This window comes from Odocoileus virginianus, chromosome 1 (genome assembly GCF_023699985.2).
Source record: "Odocoileus virginianus isolate 20LAN1187 ecotype Illinois chromosome 1, Ovbor_1.2, whole genome shotgun sequence".
Lineage (NCBI taxonomy): Eukaryota > Metazoa > Chordata > Mammalia > Artiodactyla > Cervidae > Odocoileus > Odocoileus virginianus.
In genome coordinates this window covers 70,695,188-70,721,415 of record NC_069674.1, presented here as the reverse complement: position 1 = coordinate 70,721,415, position 26,228 = coordinate 70,695,188, and the positions used below count along the sequence as shown (strand labels likewise).

At 41.8% G+C, this 26,228-nt stretch overlaps 1 protein-coding gene across 3 annotated transcripts in view; it reads right to left on the bottom strand.

The window, feature by feature from the left end:
• The window catches only part of NAPEPLD (N-acyl phosphatidylethanolamine phospholipase D), a 94,067-nt gene that overhangs the window by 64,453 nt on the left and 3,386 nt on the right, over positions 1-26,228 (bottom strand). The window contains exons 1-2 of one of the 3 annotated variants that reach the window (XM_070469657.1): positions 19,985-20,060; positions 19,450-19,638 (exon numbers count right to left, since the gene is read on the bottom strand). The exons of 1 other annotated variant lie outside the window; for it this stretch is intronic. The gene's annotated coding sequence lies outside the window, so the exon portion shown is untranslated. Of the gene's footprint in view, positions 1-19,449; positions 19,639-19,984; positions 20,061-26,228 lie in introns of those variants that run through there. One more of the 3 variants, XM_070469659.1, reaches the window with a different exon arrangement.

Sequence of the window (26,228 nt, the reverse complement as noted above, 5' to 3'; positions counted from 1 at the left end):
GACAGGTGATTTTAAAGGATAAATTCCTGCCCCAATGTGCATCAGACATCAGAATTAAGTTACAACAGCTACAGCAGCAGGACTCTGCTGCCTCTTTAGCTGAGATGATCCAGACAGCCACCAATACCTTTTATAACAGAGAACAGGAGAAGGAGGCCAAGGCCCAGGAGAGGGAGAGAAGGAAAGAGACAAGGCATGCCCAGATGCTGTCCGCCCCCCAGCGCAGCCCTATGGCACACCCCGAGCCCTTGAATGACAAGGCACAAGGCAAATGCCTAATCTGTAGACAGGCGGGGCATTGGGCCAAACAGTGTCCTAACCATCACAAGTCTCCTAGAATGGCTTGCCACAAATGCCATCAACTGGGACTTTGGGCGGCACTCTGCCCTCGGGACCCAAGAGCCTCAAGGTCAAGCGCCAAGCCTTCCCTCACGATGTTTCAAGAGGACTGAAGCGGCCCACTCCAGCCAGCCCGCCTGTCACTGATAACCATCACGGGGCTGGAGCCAAGGGTGCAATTGGATATGGCAGGTAGGTCTGAGAATTTCTTGGTTGACACAGGAGCTACCTACTCTGTCTTGATCTCCTATTCCAGAGCCTTCTCCTCCCAAACCTGTACCATTTTGGGCGCTCCAAGAAAAGCAACTACTAAAAGATTCACCCAAGCACTTCTTTGTTGCTGGGGTGGACAGATATTCTCCCACCAGTTCCTGGTGGTCCCTGAGTGTCCTACTCCCTTAACGGGAAGAGACATACTCACTGAACTGGGGACCACCCTTGTGATGGGGAGCTTTTCAGCCCCTAGGGCCCTACAGCTTCTGGTTACTACCCAGGAACCCATTACACCTCCAATAGAGAGGGACCAAAGACTATGGGAGGACAAAATTAACCCCCAGGTGTGGGACCAGGGGATTCCTGGACGAGCCCACCAAGCTGAACCAGTCATCATTGTTCTCCGAGATCCCACTCGGTTTCCTAACCGGAAACAATATCCCCTCAAAAGAGAGGCTCGGGAGGGACTGCAGCCTTTAATAAATAAATTCCTTGCTTATGGGCTATTGGTCCCCACCAGTTCGCCATGTAACACCCCAGTCCTCTCCGTAAAGAAAAAGGATGTAACCTGGCGAATGGTTTAAGATCTCCGGATCACAAATGAATCTGTAGTCGTCTCCATCCCACAGTACCCAATCCCTATGTAATCTTGGGAGAAATCCCCGCCAGTGCCAAGTGGTTTACAGTCTTGGATCTCAAAGATGCATTTTTTTGCATACCACTGGCTAGAGAATCCCAGTATCTTTTTGCCTTTAAGTGGGAGGCCCCAGGAGAAAAACTCCAACAAATGACTTGGACAGTATTACCTTAGGGGTTCAGACACAGCCCCCACTTGTTTGGACAGGCCCTTAGCCGGGATCTCCTAGATCTGGACCTGGGACCTAATGGGAAAATATTACAATGTGTAGATGACCTGCTAATCTGCTCTTCAGATGAGAAAAGTGCCCAACAACATGCAATTCAGGTTCTAAACTTTTTGGCAGAAAAGGGATATAAAGTCTCCCATGCTAAGGTACAGATGGTCAAGACAAAGGTCACTTACCTGGGAATTCAGATTACACATGGGTCTAGGAGGCTGTCCTCTGATTGGGTACAAAAAATCCTCCAGTTTCCCTCCCCCACGACTGGAAAACAACTGCGAGCTTTCCTGGGGCTAACTGGGTATTGTAGAATCTGGATACCCAACTATGTTCTAATTGCCCAGCCCTCATATGAAAGCTTGAAGGGACGAGATGATTCAATCTCACTGATGTGGGAAACTTCTCAAAAGAAGGCAGAGGCTACACTAAAACAGGTCTTAACTCAGGCACCTGCTTTGAGGTTGTCAGATCCAGAAAAAGCATTCCAACTTTATGTCCATGAAAGAGAGGGAATAGCCTTGGGAGTGTTAACTCAAAGGTTAGGATCTGAGCCCCAGCCTGTAGCTTACTTATCCAAGAGACTCGACCCAACCACCCAAGGCTGGCACCCCTGCCTTCGAAATCTTGCAGCTATTGCAACCATGATAGAAGATGTTTTAAAACTCTCCTTTGGGGGCAAACTAACTATTTTTACCAGTCACCAAATAAAACAACTCCTAAATGGGAGAGGTCATTTATGGATGTCTGATCAAAGTATCCTCAGATATCAAGTAATACTGATGGAAAATCCAGGCCTCATTATATCCCCTTGTGAGGTTCTTAACCCAACCACCCTCCTGCCTACCCCTGAGGGCTCTCTCCCCTTTCACTCCCGTCTAGAAACCTTGGACCACTGGACAAAACCCTAAGAGGAATTGTCAGAAGATCCTCTGACCAATTCTGAGGAAATCTGGTATACTGATGGAAGCAGCTTTGTCTTAGATGGAAAAAGAAGAGCCAGGTATGCAGTAGTCTCCAATTTTGAGACCATAGAGGCTAAGCCTCTGCCACCAGGTACTTCGGCCCAATTAGTTGAGCTCATAGCCCTGACTTGAGCTTTAGAGCTGGGAAAAAAAAAGAATAGCCATTTACACTGACTCCAAGTATGCCTTCCTGGTGCTACATGCACATGCAGCTATTTAGAAAGAAAGGGGTCACTTGACCACCCGAGGGTCCTCAATCAAATATGGTGATCAAATCCTTAGGCTCTTGGAGGCAGTCCTTCTGCCCACTGAGGTTTCAGTCTCCCACTGTAAAGGACACCAAAAAAGGAGCATGGAAGTGACATGAGGGAAGCAAGCAGTGGATCAGGCAGCTAAGAGAGCAGTATTAGAGAACAATGATCTAATAAGGGTTGCCACCTTAGTTCCACAGACTAATCTGCCAGAAACTCCTTCATATACTGAAGGTGAGACTCTTAAAGCTAAGAGTGAGAGCTTTCAAGAAGATCATATGGGGTGGTTCCAAAAGGAGGGAATCCTTTTCCTGCCTGGGAACCTCCCATGGAAGTTGGTTAACTCCTTACACGCCACCACTCATTTAGGGGAAAAGGCCTCCAAAGATTACTAGAAAGGTCCTTCAGAGGATCAGACCCCCAAACAGCTGTAAGACGAGTGGTCTCCTCCTGTCCCACCTGCCAGTTAAACCCCCAAGGAGCTCGAGGACCCCAGCTGGCCCAGCCCGTCCGGCGATGTGGGGCCTATCCAGGAGAGGACTGGCAGGTGGACTTCACCCAGATGCCAGTTTCTCAAGGGTATAAATACTTATTAGTCATGATAGATACATTCACAGGATGAATCGAAGGCTTTCCCACCTGGACTGAGAAGGCTGAGGGGGTGGTAAAAAAAAAAAAAACACTGCTCCATGAAATCATTCCAAGATTTAGTCTGCCCAGATCATTACAAAGCGACAATGGGACATCATTTACTTCTAAGGTCACCCAAGGGGTCTCTAAAGCATTGGGCATTACTTATCTCCATTGTGCCTGGAGGCCTCAGTCTTCAGAAAAAGTAAAAAGAGACAATCAATTCTTAAAATCAGCAATAAAAAAGATAACCCAGGAGACCTCCCTGGGATGGAAGGAGGCTTTACCAATAGCTCTCCTCTGCACCCGTACTGCCCCTAAGGAACAGGTTGGTCTTAGTCCTTATGAGATGCTCTATGGGAGGCCTTTTGTTCATGTCAATGACCTCTTCCTAGATCCAGAGGCTCAGACCCTCCAGTCTTATACCATGGCCATTGGGCAATTCCAACAGGATATACGCTTGTGGGGTGTGAACCAGGACCCAAAAGATTCTAAAGAGTCACCACTATATGCTCCAGGGACTCAAGTCCTAATTAAAGTCTGGAAAGATGGGTCCCCAAAGGCTCAACTCCAGCCCACATGGAAGGGCCCCTACCCTGTAATACTTTCTACTCCCACAGCGGTCAAGGTGCCAGGACATGACTCCTGGATTCACTACTCACAAGTCACGCCATGGAAGAAAACAGAGGACACGCAATACAGCTGTGAGCCCCTGGGAGATCTCAGATACCTATTCAGAACTACAAATGAGTGCCATTCTAATGAACACCCCCAAAACCTGGTCTCTGGGGATAAGGTTTCTCAGGACAGCTCTAAAGAGCCAACACAGCTTGACAGACATAGTACTCCAAAACAGACAGGAGATGGATCTTCTAATCCCTAAACAAAGAGGGACTTGAGCCATCCTGGTGATGTAAATTTGTAATTGGCTAATGCCCCTACTAGTCCTTGCTATGCCATACTGATGCTGCTTATGACTGTTCCATGTACTGTCAATTGTCTAACCTGTCTTGTCTCTGCCCAGGTCAAGCTGCAACATGCAGTGCCAGTTCAACAAAGATATAAAACTACAGCCGACCATGGAAAATATCTCTCACCCTTAGATGGACACCACTATGAGGACTCTGAGGCTTGAGACTAGCAAGAGGGGGAGGCCCAATGCCCCTCGCTGTTCCAGTTCAGCAGGAAGTAGCCAGAGAGACCTCGACACCCCTATTCCCAAAAACTGGGCCTCCCATCTCTTGAGGGGGGAATGTTAGGTAGTTAGAATAGGGGGAAAGAGTCCAAAATGGCAGTGGCTAAAAGAACTGGAAGGGAAAAGCCCGTTGAAATAGAACAAAGGAAGGTCCGAGGACCGGAGTGAGAACCTCAGGTTAAAGAAACAGCACTCCTGGCTGGCCCAATTTACAGAGGACAGGCCCAGGGAGAGAAAAACATAAAAAGAGGAGCCAAAGCTAGCTCTGTCCCTCCCTCTGCCGCGCGATGGGGCGCTCTTCTCTTCTTTGTGTCTTTGGATCGACGAGCCCTCACGCCTCGAAGATGGATTTTCCTGCTATTATCTGAATAAAATAGAGCTGTAACACTGATTTATCTAAGAGCTATAACACAGTCTGTCCAAGACCCGAGAACTGTGACCCGCCGAGGGGGCTTTAATGTCCGTCACTCCAAATCTTCATTGTGATGAGACAAAAACCGAGGAGCGTACACTCACCTGCCATTACCAAATAATGGAATAATGGCTATAATTTCCTGTGTTGTAAGATATGTCCTTGTTACACCTGGTTTATACATAGTAGTTTGTATCAATCCTGTACCCCTAGCCTGCCCCTCCCCTCTCCCCATGGTGACTCCTAGCTTGTTTTCTATACCTGTGAGCCTGCTTCTCTTTTGCTATAGACATTCGTATATTTAAAGAGGTAATGAGAGAGACAGGGCTGGCGGGAGGGATTAGACAGAAGTGACTGGAAAGGTATCTTTGAAAAGATGAAATTTAAGCTGAGACTTAATGATGATGAGTTACTCATGTCCAAAATCTCTGTTTTTTTTGTGTTTTTTTTTAATCTCTGTAAGCGTATTACCACACATTCCAGCGAAGTCTAGCAAAGGCTTGAGTACTGGAATGAGGTTAGAGTTCAGGAACAGCAGAAAGACGGCCAGTGTAGTTGGACGACTGGGAGAAGGGAAGAGACGCAGAAGATAAAATCAGAAAGGCAGATAGAGGCCAGATTATTTAGGAGCCACTTAGGAGTTTTAAATATGGAGCGTGTGTTGGGGGTAGGGAGCATGATTTGGTTTAAACAAAGAGCCATACATGGTAACTCAGATACTGCCTAGAGATGCCTTACTCAAGGTGTTTGGGCCTGGAGGGCACTGAGCGGTGTTGCTCAGTCCACTCATCCAGAAATTTCTGTCCCTCCATCTTTCTGTCACTTAGGATTTTATAAGCATGTTTTTCAATGTTTCATCCAGGTTATGATACAAACATAGCTTCATAGAGAGAGGCTGAAGGCCCGAGCCATCAATGATAATAAAAAAATCTGAAACAAGGTTCAGATCACAGTGCAGGAAGGTCAGCTGGAAGAGCAAGGGGCTCAATCAACTTTCCTCCCCCTGTTCTCCCTCCACCCTTTTGAAAGAGGAAAATCCTACTTGGAACTAAAAGATGAATAAACACATCTTGAACTGAAAAAGGAGAAAAAAGCAGCCCTGCTGTCAATCAGCCCGGGAGGAGGAGCAGACAGCCAGCTGCAGAGCTAACAGAAACCGTTGTTCTCCCCAGTCTGTAAAACGCCACAACCCTCCTCTCTGAATGACTGCTTCTTTCCTTTCAAGGATGCCTCAGCCCATCTTACTACTCTCATCTCTTGCTGGGGACTCCTAATTGCTAAACCAGCCTCCATTCCATACCCACCACCTGGTGGTTTACTTCTCTTAAGCCCACAGCAGAAACAGCGTTCAATACAAGAGCTGTGGCCGGCTTCCCTTACGCCCTTCTCGGAATCCTTCAGAAGGAACCTAAGCTTTACAAAATGCTTCCCTCCTCCCTCTCTTTAGTGCTGGGGGTCAGTAAGCCTGGTTTTGTGGGACCACAGGTTTGTGCCCGAGGATCTTACCACCTGGCTCATTCTGAGCCCTCCCTGCTTCTTTCCTCTGACTCTAAAATATGGTCACTGTGAGGTTGTGATTCAACTTTTAAACTGAGATACTCGTAAAAGACAAAGATGCAGCCAGCTCTCACCTATGTGCTATTTGATTAGTGGAGAAGGCGGTGATACTGCTAGTTTTGCTACAGAAGAGGGGGAAGCGGACTGGGACTCAAAGTCCCTTCAGAAACCCATGACCTCAAACTCTCCCGCCAGAATTCCTGTTCCTATTGACAATTTCTTTCAATTTGCAGTGTCTAATCTTTTAAAAACTTCTCTAGTTTTGTATAAAAAGGGTTCCAATGGCTATCAGTTAATTATTTTCAGGGTTTCCAGAATTAGCAAAATGGCCAGGAAAAATTCTGAAGTTACTACCAGGAATGTTTATGTTTTCTGAAAGGACAGAGTTCACTTATTAAAATATAGAAGTACAAATATCCATTATTGAGACTACCAGCTCCATGCTCGACTTGACTTTCCCAAGAATAGAAATTTTACTGTTTTACATAAATCACAGGTCGCATGTATGATGTTACCCCCAAGAACAGAAAACCTGGGGTCACCCGTGCTCAGATACAGTGAGGAGTAAATGTGTTCCTGGAGGAGCAAGATCCTGGGTTAGAAGTCACACAGATTTCAGACTGCTCTTTTGTAACTCTATGACCTTAGGCTATTACTCATCCTCTAAGCCCCAGTTTCCTCATTTATCAAATAGAGATAATTATACCTTCCTCACAGGGGTGTTTTGAGGTGAAAGCATACGCAGTCCTAGCAACGTGACCGACACACAGTAGGTGCTCATCGAGCAGTGGCTATTTTGATTACTATCAGGTTCCACCTCGTCCCCGACCACTTAACTCCCGCTCCCCCCATACCGTGATGCCATTCACACCCACTCCAGCCTCTACTCCAGGAAGGGCGGCCCAGCTCTGGGCCGGTGTGCAGGCTAATCCTGGCTGCAATGTCCGCCCACCTCCGCTGCCCTTTCTTGCCCTCCTGCTTCTGCTCTGAGATCTGGCCCCCTGCCAGGTTCCCAAGGGTCTGCGTCTTGGTGCTCCATCCATTATTAAGTCTCCCTCTTTGGGACCCTCCTGTCAAACTTCCCAACTCTCATAATCCTTCCTTCACCAGGAGGATCAAGGACAAGAGTCCTGCTCATGAGGCCAGTCCAGTAACATGGTTCTACCACGAGCTAACAAGCCTCCCTGATCCCACTGCTTGGAGTTCCAAATGTGACCTGTTCTGTCCTTCCAGGCCTTGCCCCTCATCAGTTGGGAGATCCCAGTTACTAGGAGCTAAATCCCCCTTCACCTGGCTTGGGCAGTGTGTCCCGCCTTCTGGAATACACCTTTCTCCTAGTATCTGTTCTCTGAATACCTGTCCCAACTCAGCTATGAGGTCTGATTCCCGAATTCTGTTTACGTCTCCTGCCTATTCGTACTGGAAGACGGATCGGGGTCGTAGAGCCATCACACTAGGGGCATAAGATCTGGTTACGTCCTTGACCTTTTGACCTTGCAAATGGTCATGGAGACTGCAGATACCAGGATTAAAGTACTCTGGGGATGCAGGCAAGTCACTGCATCTGTGGAGCTTTAATCTGATGTTTATATATTAAAGAACTGGAGAGTTCAGCTGCTCCTAGCATGAATATTTACTGGGACTGAGCTTCAGTGTAGATAGTAGATTAGTGTTGTAGCATCACCAGTTCTTACACAACACAGCTGTCACTAGGTTGTTGACTGTATTTAGGAGCTTAAAAGTATTAAGAAGCAAGCACAGCTGGTACTATTTTGCCAACCCTGTTTCCTAGGTGTGCCCAATGTGGACCAGCAGGTCACTGGGCTCAATCACCTTTATTCCTGATGAGGCCCCTGGACAAATTTCAAGCAACAGTGTGTTGTTCTGAAGAACTGTTTCTCTAACGCTTCTATCTGTCTGTTGGCATTAAGCTAAGTTATAAAGACAACTAAAAACAACATTTTAGATGACAAAACAATGCATGCTCGCTTTAGAAACTAAGAAAATACAGTGAAATGCAAAGAAGCAGATAAAAAAAACACCATTCACCCCAGCATCTAGAGATAAACATTGTTAACATTTTTATGCGATCATATTTGCCAGTTTAAAAACAACTCCATTTGACTTATAGACTTACAGGATGAACTCATGGCTGCCACGGAGGAAGAATAGGGGAAAGGGAGAGTTAGGGAGTTTGGAGTAAACTTGGACACATAGCTATATTTAAAGTGGATGACCAACAAGGACCTACTGTATAGCACAGGGAACTCTGCTCAATGTTATGTGCCAGCTTGGATGGGAGGGGAGATTGAGGGAGAATGGATACACATATATGTATGGCTGAGTCCCTTCACTGTTATTCACCTGAAACTATCACAACATTGTTTGTTAATCAGCTATACTTCAATACAAAATAAAAAGTTAAAAAAAAAAAACCTAAAATCCCACACTGAGAGCCTATTTACCACAATTACTAAAGTTAATATTATTGATTTTGAAAATCATCATAAAAATAAAGCATATCATTATGTTGAAAAATAGCTCTGCATATAATAATATGTGTTTATTAGGAAATAACATTTGGGAGAAAAATAATGACAGTAATGACCACTTACTGAGAGCACTTACATGCCAGCTTCTGTACTAAGTGGTTTAACCTATTTAATTCTCCCAACAGCACTGTGAGGTAAGCTGGTGAAATAAGCAAAAGTGGATTCAAAGGAGGCAGGCTGTCTGGAGTCTATGTTCTTACCCAACACACTACACAAAGAAAACAGAAGCTACTCATAATCCCAGTGGACTCACAGGACTGCTTTTCACATGTTACAACTCAAGAAACAAATTTCAGACGTCACCAGATGTATTTTGTGATTTAAGAAGCAAGAGTGATATTAAACAATGCATCAGTAACATTTAATAGTTCTTTTATATGGCACTGCTCCAAACTTAAGACATTTTCTCTCACAAGCAAAATGATGCCATAGAAACTAACCTTTTGTCAATTCATTTATTTCTTAATGCATTTGATCAATTAAACTGTGCATCGGTGACTAAAGGGAAAAAGTCTGAATAAAGAGGAAAATAAAGAAAAACAGCAGTACTTAAACAAGCTGGGATGGAAGACATCTCAGATATAACTTCCTGAACTGACAGTTTAAAATTAGCCTCTTCTGGACTAGATGACTCTTCCATGGACTATTGTAAATTATTTTGCTGGTCTACCAGCACCCTCTCTGGCATGCTTTGATCCATTTTCCACAGACAGTAGCGAGAGTTCCCTTGTAAAACACAGATTTTGGCCTTCTACCTCTTAGAATGAAGACAAGCTCCTTACCTGTCTCACTGGACTCCGCAAACCTCAGTCTTAAAAGTATCACAGGTTTCCACAGGAGCTAAGACTCCAACGCCTCTACTTCCCAGCAGTCCCTGCTGCACCCACTGCCTGCATCACCATCCACAACGCATCTTCTTCCTCAGCTCAGAGGACCTTCCTCACAGGAGTCTTTCCTGACTTCCCCGAATCTGACAGGTTCCCATCCACTGAGTACGTACACAGCCTGTCCACCTCTCCTTGGCATGTCGCAATCCCAGTTTTGCACTGGTGCATTTGACCATTTATTCGATATCTGTCTCGCTGACTATAGAGTGTGAACTCCATGAGAACAGGCTCCGTGTCAGCAACAGATCCCCAAAGCCTAGCATGGTGCCCAGAGCAGAGTAAACACCCAAAAAGTTAGTCAATGAATGACTAAATAAATATTTACTGAGAAATCTACTATTTTTATAATAAGTTGCTATATGAATTACTGTGTAATTGAGATAAGTGAATATATGTAATATTAAGAAAAAACAGACTGATACAGAGTGAACACTAAGTTAAATTTAACATCCCAATTTGTTTTTCAATTGCTAACTCGTGTCCAACTCTTTGTGGCCTCATGGACTGCAGCACATCAGGCTGCCCTGTCTTTCACTATCTACTGGAGTTTGCTCAAATTCACGTCCATTAAGTCAGTGATACTATATAACCATCTCATCCTCTGTCGTCCTCTTCTCTTTTTGCCTTCAATCTCTCCCAGCATCAGGTTCTTTTTGACTGAGTTGGCTCTTCACATCAGGTGGCCAAAGTACTGGAGCATCAGCTTCAGCATCAGTCCTTCCAATGAATATTCAGGGTTGATTTCCTTTAGGATTGACTGGTTTGATCTCCTTGCAGTCCAAGGGGTTCTTAAGAATCTTCTCCAGAACCACAATTCAAAAGCATCAATTCTTTGGCGCTTAGCCTTTTTTATGGTCCAACTCTTATATCTGTACATGATTACTGGAAAAATCATAGCTTTGACTTACATGGACCTTTGTCAGCAAAGTGATGTCTTTGGTTTTTAATACCATGGACTATAGCCCACTGGGCTCCTCTGCCAACGAAATTTTTCAGGCAAGAATACTTAAGTACGGTGCCATTTCCTACTCCAAGGGATCCTTCAGATCCAGGGATCAAACCCACGTCTCGAGTCTCCTGCATTGGCAGGCTAATTCTTCACCACTAGCACCACATGGGAACATACAACTGATGCAACAGGAAAAGGATTCATCTCTGTGAGATGGAACCTTGAGGAATGGACTTGGTTTTAAAGCCAAATCCACAAAGGCTATGATCTAATGGACTTGCTGATTGGTTGAATTCATGAAGTCCACTTGAATTCAGACAGTACAATTAGGTCACAGACAGAAAACTATTTCACCACTGGGACACTTTGCTGCTGGTTCCAACCAATATTCTAAGAAAATCTATTCCAGTTCTTTCCTCCGAAGTTCTGACTGCTTACTACCTTGCAATTTCCCCTGACCTTCAAAGCTCAGTTCTGCAGATACTCACTTTGGGGACTCACCCAGAAAGATCACCTTTTCTTTTACCTGGTCGGTACATTGGTTTGCATTCATCTCGCCAACAAGGCCAGTGATAACTTTCTCAAAGGATTCTCATGGAGATTATTAAAACAACTCAAGGGTGGAAGGTAGTAAGTGTGTAATCTACTACTTAATAAAGGTTGTTAGAATTTATTGAAAATGGTGTTAGTGATTCAAATGATAAAATTGTTTTGTATGAGGACCAGTATGCCAGGCCCCACTAAATTTTGCTATGCTAGTAAAGACTATCTCCATTTTTCTATAGATCTTCTAAGGGAGAACAGGAAGGATATCTTATGGAGAATCTCCTTGAACAACTTTTTCTTCATTATATTGTTGACCAAAAAATTAATAGTCAATCTGACAAAGAAACAGAAAATTTTATTCAAGTCAACCTGAAGATTATAACCCAGAAGATAGTCTTCTGGAAAGCTCTGAGGACTGTTTCAAAGAGGTAAGGATGGGAAAATGCAAGAAACTGAGTTCTTAAAGTTTTCTCCTGAAAATATTTAACTATTTGAGGGCCAATCTGCCAGTTTTCCCAGAATCCAAAATGCTTCATCCTGATCTTTGCCCTGAATTCCTTTCAAGGCATATTGTAGGTCAGCAACTACAGCAACTAATGACTTCATCTTTGTAGAACTGGATGGTGGGCTATGTTCTTTATTTTACAGAGTCCTCTTTTTAGTCTTATTTTTGCTAGATTTCAGAGTCACTTCATGATCAATGTGTCCCATGGTGCTAGAAACACTCATTCTCAGATCAGGCAAGGATTTCATTGACAGGCTACTCAATGTGTTATTATTGGACTAGGCCTTGTTAACAGTAGCCAAAAGCCCACCTGTCTTACTAGTCTGTCATGGTCCAGGAAATGGTTCCTTCTTGTTGCTTCTTCCCATATCTAGAGTTGCACTATTACAATTATTGATCATATAGAATTATATATTTGGTTAATTGTTTCAAATCACAGTCATTATTTTTAATAAGAGAGTCAGTCATACATTTGGTAATTCAAGAAACAATAATATTGTAAAATAGGCAGAATACAAATAATATAGCTAGTAACATTAATAAGGTTATAAGTAAGTAATACTATCTTCGAAGGAGTTACATGACTGGCACCAGAAGAAAAATTGAACTTCATGGTTCAGCTGGTATTTCTGCCCTGGGGGAGGCCTGGTTAATGCATAATGCAGATGTACAGTGCACACCCAGAGGGGTGGGAGGAGGTCCAAATGGGCAGAGAAAAATTGTATGTTTAAATTTTTGTCTTACCTTAAAAGATGAATTTTATTTCATCCATATTAAATGAACTCATGTGTTCAGTACCATAAAATTCAAGGCTGAGGTTGTTCTGAGAAATTTCTGAGACATCTCGTAGAAGTAAAGCCTTAGAATAATAGAAGCCATGAAGAATAGAATTTGGTCAGAGTTCTAGGTTGTTTTTAGCATCTCTCTTCTATTTCTTCAAAGCTGTGTCATCTTAGCTTCTCAGATCCTCAGTTTCCTCATCCATAAGGTAATCATATCAGCTGACCACCATGTTGTTTTAAGGACTTAAGAGAAACTTTTCATGGGAAATTTAACTGCCATATAAACTGAGTAATTATTAGTTGTGTATATAATAATATCACTTTTATATACAATAAAAATAACTGGCAGGACAAAAAAAGGAATAAAGTTTTAGATATAGTAGTTAATCATAAACTCAGCATGGGAACTTGATTTAAGGAGGACTCAGTTTCCTATATAATGTATGTATCTATATACATGTGCATACATATAGCATATATTTTCCCAAAGAAACTTCCATTTATATGCCATAAATAAATGAACCATTTTGTTTGTCATTCACCTCATCATTTTATTTTTAAGGTGGAGAAATGATTTCATGAATCATTCATGCCTGAAAAGATCTGCTATCTTAGAAGCACCTTGATTTGAGACAAAGTGACAGATTGACATTTTGTGTGTCTTCTAAAGTTCTTGGTAAATAAAGTCTAGAAGCAAAAACTGTGTGTAGATATTGCAGCCTGATCCTCCCTGAAGGAAAATCCTAAATCACTCCTTTCAAAAGCCTGAGCTTTGCTAATGAGGAACATTGCAATCTGCAGCCATTATGTTTTACTTTAAGCCAGATTTCCTTACAACTCAAAAGTACAAAGAATCAATCTCAATGCCCTGAAGACTCTCCAGGCTCTTGCTCAGCTATTAATCTGGGGGAAAAACCCTATTTTCAACTTAATTGGTTGGAGAACAACCTATAGATATATTTAAAAAAGTGCAATTCACAGCCCACTAATGAACTGCTATTCAAGACATGCTCACACCGTGTGAGCACTATGCACATTGTAAGAAATATATAAAGCAGCGTACTGCTTAATTCACATAAAATTTTTCTGGTCTTATTTGCTTGCTTTATTTTTTCAGTTCCTATCTGCTGCTTCAATGAGTGAAAAGAACTGCTAAGCAGAAGTCTTTGAAATAGTCTTTAAATTCTGTGCCTATTTTTTATTAAACATTCCTGGCTGAATCACAAATGCTGATGCTGGCAAAGCAGTCACAGTAGGACAAGGGGGCAGGGGTTTAGGTGCTTCATTTTCTCAACACTACTTTGTTACTATTGTTATAAATCTTTGGGCAGTCAGTTAAGTTTAACTGCCTCTTTAGCTAGGTTTTGTTATATCTCAAAAATGAGTTGGGAAACTATCAAGGCTTAGAACGGTAGAATCTCAGATTCAGAAGAGACCTTAAATCAGGGAAGGTCCTGGCAGAAAACAAGATTCTATGCAAAGGGTTTAAGTGAAGATAATTTTTTTTTTAAGTGAAGATAATTTAGTGGCAAGATAATTTACAGGGACATGGGTAGGGTTAAGGGATCCAAAAAGGGATGAAGAACTGAGGCAGGAGATAGATGGGCCCGGGGCTGACCAGCTGGAGCTTGTCCCCTGTGGACAGATACTCCAAGATGAAGACGAGGAGGAGCGAGCCCTGCCCAGGACAGAGACCACATGTTTCCCATTCTCAAGGTCAAGGAGACCTTCCCGACCTCACATGTGCAGAAATGCTCCTCAGAGTCGAAAGGGAGGCGGTGACACCTCATAGTAAATGATGTCAACCTACCCACAGGCCTCTGCACCAGAATCCACCTTGGCTAAGAGATGTCTGAGGACACGGGGGGACCCTGAGATAAACCAGATATGGACTCAGAACCAGGCAAAGCAAGGAAACTGGCCACAGGAAGCCTGGAAGACATGCCCCATACGAGTGATTCAAACTACCACAAGGATGTGACTCTCTGAGCCTGCCCGGGTATGCCTATTCACACATACTCTTTTCTCTCCTAATAAACACTTTACTTGTCTCACTATTTTCTGTCCTTGAGGAAATTCATTTCTACAAAGGCTAAGGGCAAGGGGCCTTGTCACTGGCCACTGGTCCCTGATGGTCTAGTGGTTAGGATTCAGCATTCTAACTGCTGCAGCCTGACTTCAATCTCTGGCTGGGAACTGAGATCCTGCTTCAAGCCTCTGCAGGCTGCGTCCACCAGAGACCACAACCACCCAGGACTAACAGTGGGCTTGGTACTACTTTGGGCGTGAAGGGCAAGGGCAGAAGACAGTGATGTGAGTGCTGGAGCTATGAAGGGAGGAAGCTGTAGTCCCATGCAGAGGAAGACAGAACCACTGCTGGAACTGAACTCTAAGGCAGGGAGGCAGCAGGAGGAACTTCCATCTCCCACTCCCCATCCCTTGGCAGTGCCTCCTATTGGATGAACCCTAGGAGAAGCCAGAGGGGGGGAGCCCGGATGATGATGTAAGGCTCGGCTCCCACCCGGGTACGGAGATCAGGGTAGAGGGGGACAGAATGGGTGAGGGAGAAGGCTAGAGGATGACCCAACAGACCCTGAGGGGCCCACAGGTCCCTGTGATTCCCAGACCGGGACAGGCAGCAAAGCACGTGGGGACTGGCTTATTCCTTACAGAATAACTTCAGCCCAGCCAACTGTAACTACACACCTAACACATGCCAAGCCCTGTTAAAAGCAGGTAAATTTGGAGATGCATAAAGCATCATTTCCTGCCTCAGAGGAACTTAGAGCCTAAGTCAAGATAGACCATAGGGAAGTAATTTCAATATAATATGACGTGTATATGTAGTCATCTACTGCAGCACTGTTTTTTTGTTTTTGTTTATGTTTTTTTTTTTGCTGCACTGTTTTATAATAGCGAGAGATTAGGAGGAAGTTATGAGAGTCAGACATGACTTAGTGACTGAACAAATCCCCACCACTGGGGATTGGTTAAATAATGACACACAATTCAGTAGAATCCTATGTAATTCAGTTCAGTCAATCAGTCGTGTCCAACTCTTTGCGACCCCATGATCCAGAGCATGCCCGGCCTCCCTATCCATCACCAACTCCCAGAGTCCACCCAGACCCATGTCCATTGAGTTGATGATGCCATTCAACCATCTCATCCTCTGTCATCCCCTTCTCCTCCTGCCCTCAATCTTTCCCAGCATCAAGGTCTTTTCAAATGAGTCAGCTCTTCACATCAGGTGGCCAAAGTATTGGAGTTTCAGCTTCAACATCAGTCCTTCCAATGAACACCCAGGACTGATTTCCAATTGTATATTTATAATTTACAATTGTATATTTAAAACTGTATATTAAAGATATTTAAAAATTTAAGATCTTGATGCAGTGCTATACAATGATCTCTGAGATAGATTGTTTTAAAAAAACAGGAGTTGAATGTTGGATATAATATGCTGCCATCTGTATTTTTAAAAGGAAGGGAGAAAGGAGAAAAAAAGAATATAAAGTGTATATATATGTTCCCAATGTCCACAGCACTGCTATTCATAATAGCCAAAACAAGGAAGCTACCTAAATCTTGACCAATAGATAAATGGATGGATAAAAATGATGTATTCTGCACACAATGGAATACTACTCAGCCATAAAAAAGAACAAAATAAAGTTGTCTGCAGCAACATGGATGGACCTGGAGATTATCATGATAAGTGAAGTCAAAAAGAGATATATAGAATCTAAAATATGGCACTAATAAACCCATCTACAAGACAGAAACAGACTCACAGACGTAGAGGTCAGGCTTGTGGTTGCCAAGGGGAAGAGGGAGGGGCAGAGGGACAGACTGGGCGTGTGGGGTAGGCAGATGCTAACTAGGATATTTAGACTGGATGGACAACACACTCTTACTGTAGGGCACAGGCAACTATATCCCCACAGTCTCAGGGGATAAACTATAATGGAAAAGCCTATAAAAAAACAAAAAGAGTATGCGTGTGTGTATAACTGACTCACTTTGCAGTACAGCCGAGGTTGGCACAACACTGTAAGTCAACTATAATTCAATTAAAAAAACACTCTGGGGTTAAGCATGGCTTTGAGGGAGATGAAACTGGAGATACAGAGCCTACGCTACTGTTCCAGTCTTTGAAACACAGGTACATTTAATAAACACAGGTACATTTAATTCCATCAGGTGACCTTGGAACAACTGGGCCAGCAGCAAATCCAAAATAAAAATCATCTCTACTTACAAAGAAGGTGTGGTGTGTGTGTATACATACACACAATATAATATTACTCAGTCATAGAAAAGAATGCAATACTGCCATTTGTGCAATAGGGATGGATCTGGAGAATATCATACTAAGCAAAGTCAGAGGAAGACAAATAGATGATATAACCTATATATGGAGTCTAAAAAGTAATACAAATGAATACAAAACAGAAACAGACACACAGACATAGAAAACAAATTTATGGTTCCCAAAGAGAAAGGGGACAGGATAATTAGAATGGGATTGACAGATATACACCACTATATATAAAATAGGTAAACAACAAGGATTTACTATATAGGGCAGGGAACTGTATTCAACATCTTGTAATAACCTAGAATGGAAAAGGATCTGACATTATATACATATATATGTGTATGTATATATATATATATATAAACTGAATCACTTCTCTGTACTCCTGAAACTGGCACAATATTGTAAATCAATCGTACTTTAATTTTTAAATCATCTCCGATTAATTTCCCTTTTTCATCATGATGAGATCAATGTTTAACATATTATAGATGTTCAATACAATATTATAGATTGACTAATGGCAGTTCATAAGACTAAGAGGATTTTAAGATTTATATCCAGTTTTAACATTAACTCAAAGTTCACATATTTAAACCTTTACTTATATTTGGCACAAGATAATTTAATTAAATAAGCTAGTAGGTTGAGAGACAAGAAACCCTTGGAGGAGGAAAGCATGGATTTTATAGAGTCAGAAAGCCTGAGATCAGATTCAAAGTTCAGACTTTCATTCATTTTGCACCTTGGCAAGTGGCCTAATCCCCTTGAACCTCAGTTTTCTCACCTCGCAAATGTGAATAAAGAACCACCACAACCTGCCAATTCTATTTTCCACCCCCCCTCCTCCTGAGCAAAGAATGTAAATTAGTGAAGTTTCGTTTTCCAAGTGCTTCCACTTAGAAACACGTAAAGGAGTCCCATACAACTTCCAAGTCATAGTCCGAGGTACCATGTATGCATTTTATCCGTTACCAGCTACACTCATCTTAAAGACAGACACCAAAATCACAAATTCATTCATCTGTTCAACAACTTATGAGCTCCGCCACGGGACTAGACATAGTGCAATCTGTTGGGGTAAAACAGAGGTGGGTAAAACAGGCATGGTTCTCACTCTCACAGAGGTCAGGGCTAATAGGGAAAGGGTACAATGAATTAATCCAGAAACAAACATAGAATTGATATTTGTGAAAAGTGCAGTGAAGAAAAAGAAGGTGGACATGAGACAAAAATGGGGACTGTCACTTCTACTGTGGGCATCTTAGGGCAAGTTCTCTAGAAGTAGAGCCTGAAGTGGGGATGCCTGTGCAAGTGATTCATTGAGAGAGCACTTCCCAGGAGTCCGGAAGCGGGTGACAGCAGCAGAGAGAGCGCAGGGGGAGAATCTGGGCAAAGATGGGGTTTCGGGGGAACTTTAGCTGATCCCACCAGGAGCTCTGAAGCTTCAGTTCAGGACCAAATCCGTCCTGCTCAGAGGCAAGAGGCCTGAGAGCTTTACTCCTGGCTTCAGTTGACAGTAGGTTAAGGCCACCCTCTTTGCCTCATCAGGCAAAGGCAGGGCTCTAGAGAAAGGTGCAGGCGTGAGCGGTCAGCAGCAGCGCCCCTGCGGGGGCCGAGGGATGGCCACCACCTGGGTACACAGCATGAGGTGGAGCATCAGCAGCACCTGCCCCAGGGTGTCTGGGGAGGCTTTGCTGGAGAAGCGACTTTTGAGTGAAGACTTGAAGGATGAGGGAGAGTTAGCCAAAAAACGTGTATCCCAGGCTCAAGAGACAACATCTATCTGATGAAAAACAAAAAGATCAGCAGGGCTGGAGAACTGTGCTGCAGAAGAAAGTGGATCTAGATTATTTGGGGGAAAGCCCAGGTCATTTTGGATTTTATCCTAAGGACAATGAAAAAACATTGAGAGGCTTTAAGTGGGGAAGAGACATAATTCTCCCCACAGTGTTTTTATAGCTCTTTGGACTGGTCAGGAATGAGTGAGAAGCAGGAAAGGGGAGGAGCTGGGAAACCAGATAGGAGGCTGGTTTACAGACGTCTGGGTTACTCGGGATAATGCTTTTGACTACAGTGGAATGGGAATTGAAAGGAAAAGATGGACTCAGGATATATTTTGATCATAGAACCAACAGAATTTGGTAATGAATAGTCTGTGATAAGGGAAGTTTTATATCCTGATGGAAGATCAAAATAAGAATTTATATTTATATTATTTCCCTCTCTTTTGTCTACAATAAGCAAAACACAGACTTAAAGCCTGGTCTTGGGGATGCTTTTTTTTCCTGGTGTCTGGTAGGGCATACTGAAAGAAACTGACATTAAAGCAAGGAAACAAAATAGCCACTCTGCAACAGCTAACTAAACTTCCGGAGATTAAATTGTGTATAAATTTTCTACAGCGGCACAAGTCAACACAAATTTAGGGGCTTACCATGTCCATCTATGATTTCACAGGTTTCAAAGGAGGCTGAGCATGGCTTACCTGAATTCTCTGCTCCAGGGTCTCACAAAACTACAATCAAAGTGCCAGTTCAGGGCTGGGGTCTCGCCTGAGGCTTGGGGTCCTCTTTGAAGTATACATGGTTGTTGGAAGAATTCACTTCTTTGTGGCTGCAGAACTCTTACTTCTTACTTCTTCAAGGCTAGCAGTAGAATGACTTACCTCCAGACCCTGTGAAAGGGCTCACCTGATCAGGTGAAGTCTTCCCAGGGCTATCTGATTAACTTAAACTCAATTAACTAGGAGCTTTAATTCCTTCCGAAAACCCCCCTCACCTTGCCATATAATGTTATCTAGTCACAGGAATGAGAGTCAACAGGAGGGGATTATATAAGGGCATGGGTCATTGGGGGTCATCTTAGAATTCTGGCCACCACACACTGAAACTAAAAAGAGATCAACAGGAAAAAGTTTCATGCCAGCTTATGGATTTGGTAGGAATTTTTAAAAATACTTTTATATTAAATTATACTTCAGGATTAGCTATCTCTGGTAGCTCAGACAGTAAAGAATCCACCTGCAAAGCGGGAGACCCAGGTTTGATAACTGGGTTGGGAAGAACCCCTGGAGAAGTGCATGGCAACCCACTCCAGTATTCTTGCCTGAAGAATTCCATGGACAGAGGAACCTGGTGGGCTACAGTCCATGAGGTCACAAAGAGTCAGACATGACAGAGTGACTAACAATACTACTACTACTAGCTATCTCTATACAAATTTGGTGAAATCAGCCAGGGTTAAGAAGAGAGGGATGCATACAAGAGATCCAGGCAGATAGAAAACCAAACTGACTTGACTAGCGTCTCTCCCTGGAAACCTAAAGCTTTATTTATTTATGTTTGGTTGTGCTGGGTCTTCCTTGCTATGTGCTGGCTTTCTCTAGTTGCTGCAAGTGGGGTCTACTCTTCGTTGTGGTGCATGGGCTTCTCATTGCAGTAGCTTCTCCTGTTGCAGAGCACGGGCTGTTAAGTGCAGTGGGCTTCAGTACTCGCAGTGCAGGGGCTCAGTAATCGTGGCTCATGGGCTTTAGAGCACTGGCTCAGTAGCTGTGGCGCAGGGGACTTAGTTGCTCTGGGCCTGCGGGAACTTCCCAAAACAGGGATTGAACCCTTGACCCCTGTATTGGCAGGCAGATTCTCAACCACTAGACACCAGGTGAGCCCCTCCCTGGAAATCTAAATTACTTAATTGGCAGATCATCATTCCTATAGTTTCTGAATTGCCTTTTCTTTTCTCAGGTACCAGATAATGGAGAAAATGTTGAAAATAGGTTCAAATCTCACTTTTGTAAGAATCTTATACTCAGGTCTGATGAATAGCATCCTGTGACCCAGGTGATTTCATACTCTTGTGTATTTGTTTTGAGATCTTTGTAAAAGCTTCTCGAATATTAAATTAGAACCTATATTCTGCCTTCTACATTCTTTCTCTACCAGACCCGTTGGATGCTTCCCGTGAAGATTTAATAAGTTTAGGTCTACCCTAAAGATGTGACTTAGCGACTGAGCGTGCACACACATACACACACACACACACCCTACTGGAGTCATCCACAGCAGAATATCTTTCTAGAAGGTACTGTAGGTCTTAACTACAGAAAAGACAGTCTCTAGGAAGGTTTGTGGAGTAAATGGATCCCAGGGGAAGAAACATTTAGTACATATTAATCCAATGTAAGTCAAGGAGCACTGAGCGAATAATCAACGGAGAACAAGATGAGGAGGCAATTCATGATTTAAGAGTCCCAGAAAGACCACAGGGCATGCAAAGATCCTTGAAATTTGGAGTCATCTAGACTAGCAGAAAATGAAGGTGAGGAAGACAGAAAATCAGATTTTGCCACCATCATAAACGCTGGACTTAATTTCCTGTAGAAGAGACATAGCGGCCTGAGTGGATGTAAGTGGGAGTTCAGATTTTTGAGCAATTACTTTTCTTCTACCGCACTTGTTTATAATTGATTCCAAGTTAATAAACACAAACCAGAACTTTGAAGGATGGAAAATTGTTTGTATAAAGTACCCTACATTTTCCTCTGCCTCTGTCCTCAAGGACAACTCAGGTAATCTATAAGAATGACAAACAAAGACACACCTGCACACACTCGCTCAAACTCAGAAACATTCAGGACATAGAAAAAATGCATAAGAAGGACTTCGACAATAGTCATGTGGAGGGGGCCATGAGCTACATTCCCAGGGATTGACCGTGGCCTCTGTTCCCATGGTGATTATACATTCAACTCAGGGCCTCCTTCCCACTCAGTGTAACCTCCATTAAGAGGCAAAAAACAAAAGGAGACAAAGCTGAAGCACTTGAGTGAGTCCACACTGGGCACAAAGGCTGCCAGTGGCACAGCCAGACGCAGCGAGCTGCCCCAACTGTCCCATTACACACTCAGAGTTGGCTAACGGCTCCTCCTCATTAGAGGGCCACCGTAGAGAATGCAGATCAGGAAAGCTTTGTGAAACATGCAAAGGTTTTTTTACTCCAATTCATTTGCAATTTGCTTTATTACCTTATTAATTATGCCCAGATGAACAATTCTAAATTTCTCTTCCTATATCAATTTGTAAGAACCTCTGTGACTAATGTGTGTGTGTATGAGTGCCTGACTGTGATACGTGATGATCAGTAGATAGAAACAGTACTTTTCCCCCATGGTCCTTCTCCCACAATAACAAAATTTTTTTGGAACTGTAATCTCTTTTTCTCCTAAAATTCAACTTTTTATTTTGAAGTAATTGTAGATTCACATGCAATTGTAAGAAATAATATAGAGAGATCTCACGTACCCTTTATCTATCTTGCCCAACAGTAATATTGTTCATAACTGTAATACAATATCACACCCAGGAAATTAACTTTTGATATCAAGTCTAAAAATTCTTCACCTAGCACTACATCCCAAGGATTTTATGTTATGTGTTTTCCTAAAAGTTTTATAGTTTTACGTTTAAGTCTATGATTCAATTTTAGTTGATTTTTACATAAGGTGTGTGATTTAGGCTGAGGTTCACTGAGGGAAGTGGGGAGGGTACCTAGGAATATCTAATTGCTCCAGCACCATTTGTGGGAAAGGGTACCCTTTGACCATTAAAGTACTTTCTCATCTTTGCCAAAAATTAGTTGGCTAGATATGTGTGGGTCTATTTCTGGCTTGAGATAATCACAAAAGATTGAGATGAAAATGACAAACCTCAAGAACTTGGAGAGATGCCAATAAACATGGAAGACAGATAAAGTAATTCATCATAGAGAACTGTTATCCCCAATAAAGAACTCACTGAGTGGAATGCCAGAAGATGTAATCAAAGAGAATTTTTCTAAAATGAAGAAAGATGTGAATCTGCAGATTGAAAAAATATAGTGTTCCCTGAAATTTTGATGAAAATCACTGAACACAAAAATTACTCAAAAAAAGAAAAAAATTACTCAATTTTAAGATATATCCATAGTTAAGTTATTAGACTTCAAGAATAAACTATTTTTTTTAGATTTTCAAATAGACAAAGTGAGCCGTATTTAGGGTAGTTAAAACAAATCTGGTTAGCCTCTGTTTCTCCAAAGCAATATTGAAGAAAATAATGGAGCTATGTTTATGAAATTCTGAGCAAATGAAAATGTGACCCAAGAATATCAAGCCCAGATAAAATATTGTTCAAGGATAAAGACAAAAGCAGATTATTACTCAAACATGAAAAGCTTAAAGGAATTTGACATCCATAAAGAAACCTTCAAAACAACAAAACTAGTAACAACTATTTGACAATGAAATTCAGTCAAAAGATTAATCAGTTTAGAAAAGCCACATAAAAGGACTGGTGATAAACACCAACCCATTTAAATATTATGACCATAGCAACAAATAGTGCTGAGACAATTAGACATCCCATGCAGAAGAACAAAGTTGGACATCCTATCACATATGATATTATAAAAATTAACTCAAAATGGATCAAAGATGTAAATGAAAGAACTAAAATTATAAAACTCTTAGAAGAAAACACAGGTGTAAATCTTCATAATCTTTGTGCATTTTTTTTAATATGACACCTAAAACACAAGCAACTAAAGACAAAAACAAATACACTGGACTTCATCAAATAAAAACTTTTGTGCTTCATAGACTCAGTGGAGAGACTGGAGAAGCAAGGTCTGAAAATGAGTAGGAATCAGAGGCCAGGCAGGATGCCTACAACACTGCCACCACCAGGAGTTCAGTGCCTCTAACACTCCTAGGCGCTCTAAAGGCCACCTCTGCTATTAAGTCATTTCCTTACCTCCCCTACACTCCCTCAGACATCAAAGTCAAACTCAAAATCCCAATGAGACACCATTTCACCTCCACTAGGATGGCTTAAATTTTAAAGAGACAATAACAAGTAGCGGTATGGATGTGGAGAAATTAGAACCCTACGTGCTGCTACCGGAAATGTAAAGTGGTACAGCACTTTGGAAAACAATATGATGGTTCCTCAAAAAGCTAGGTGTAGAGTTACCATTTGACACAGCAATTCCACTCCTAGATCTATACCTGAGAAATGAAAACAGATGTCTACTTGTATACTGATGTTCATAACAGCATAAGTCATAAGAGCAAAAAGGTGGAAATGACCCACAGGTTTATATCCATGAAACAGAACATTATTCAGCAGTAAAATGAATGAAAGACTTACATGTTTGATGACATGGATGAACCCTGAAAATATTATATAAAATGAAAGAAGTATAGTCCTTGATTATAAGAAACAAGTATACTCAATGATTATATGAAAGACTACATTCTATTATGCCATTATTAGAAATGTCTAGACAAGGCAAAACTGTCAAGAAACAAGGTAAATTATTTTTGGTAGTTATCTAGGGTTGGGGGAAAAGGTTAAGAGTGGAGATTGACAGCAAAGGGTATGGGTTTCTTTTTTTGAAGTAATTAAAATGTTCTGGAATTGGTGGTGATGGTGACCCAACTCTGTGAATAAACTGAAAGTCACTGAACTGTATAATTTAAGTGGCAGAATTACAAGATGTGTGAATTATTTCAAAATTGTTACCAAGACTTGGATAAAGGATTTGAATAGATATCTTAGTTGTTCTGCTTTTAAGGTTTTCTCTTTCTATAGTTTTAACATTATGATATGTCTAGGTGTAGATGTCTTCGAGTTTATTCTACTTCGAATTTGTTCAGATGTTTAGACATGTGGATTAGTGTTTTCCATCAAATTTGGATGTTTTGGATCATCATTTCTTCAAAGATACTTTCTCTCCCTTTCTCTCTGTACTTTCTGTCTGGAACTCCCATTATGTGCATGTTGGAATGCATGAAGGTATCTCAAAGAAATCTGAGGCTTTGTTCATTTCCCTTCATTTTTTTTCTCTTAAACCCACACACTGTTAATCTCAGTTGATCTAGCTGTTCATAGCTGCTGTTGAGCCCATCTAATGAATTTTCCATTTCATTTATTATATCTTTTAATTTCAGGATTTTGATTTAAAGATAATTACTATCTCTTTGTTGATGTTCTGCATTTGATGAGACATAATTCTCATACCTTCCTTTAGTTATTTAGATATTGTTTCCTTTAGTTTTGTGAACATTTTAAAAACATCTTATTTTAAAAGGTCTTTGTCTTTTTAAGTCCAATATCTTGGCTTCCTCAGGGACATTTTCTTTGATTTTTTTTTTTCCTGTGCATGACTGTATTTTATTAGTTCTTTGAATGTAATTTTTCTTTGAATTGTAATTTTTTTGTTGAGAACTAGACATTTAAAATAATATAATGTGTCAGTTCTGGATATCAGATTCCACTCTCTCCCAGGTATAGTCGCCACTGTTTACTTTAGTGACGTCTCTAAATGAATTCCTTAAAGTCACATGTTACCACTGAAGTTTCTGCTCAAATAGCTTAATGGTCAGCTAATAATTATATAGATACTTCCATGAAAGCCTAGGTTCAATGAGCTTCTCAGTTGTTGTCAAGAAGCTCTGTGTATACCTTCAACACTTAGCCAGGCAGTTGACAACTTGGCCTTAGCCTTTTCTTCCTGCTTGCACACAGCCTCAAGGTCAGTCAGTGGGTTCTCAGGTCTCTCCTGGGGATGTGTGCAGCCCTGAGTATGCACACAGCCATAGACATGTGCATGGCTTTCCAGACTCCCAGAAATATGTCTGGGCTTTTCAAAGCCTCTATAGGTAGACCTCAGAGATCTTGTAGGTTCAGTTCCAGACTACCACAATAAAGTAACTATTGTAATAAAGTGAGTCACATGAATTTTTCAGTTTCCCACTTTACATAAAAGTTATGTTTATACTATACGGCAATGTGCAATAGCATTATGTCTAAAAAGCCAATGTACAAACCTTAATTTAAAAATTATCTCTTGCTAAAAAATGCTACCCATCATCTGGGCCTTAGCAACATTCAAGATCAATGACATCACAGATGATCATAACAAATATAATAATGAAGAAAGTTTGGAACACTGTGAGAATTACCAAAATGTGACATAGAGACACAAAGTGAGCAAATGACCCAGGAGAAAATGGTGCCAATAGGGTTGCCGCAAAATTTCAATTTTTAAAAGTCGCAACATTTGTGAAGCACAAAAAAGTATAGAGCAGTAAAATGAGGTATCCTTATATGGACAACTGAGGACCTAGCTTTTTCTTTTAAGCTTCTTGGTTTGCCTATTGCTTGCCCTTAACATTATCTGCTACCTCCAAGCAGCCACCTAAAGTTAGATGGCTGCCTCTAAATATTT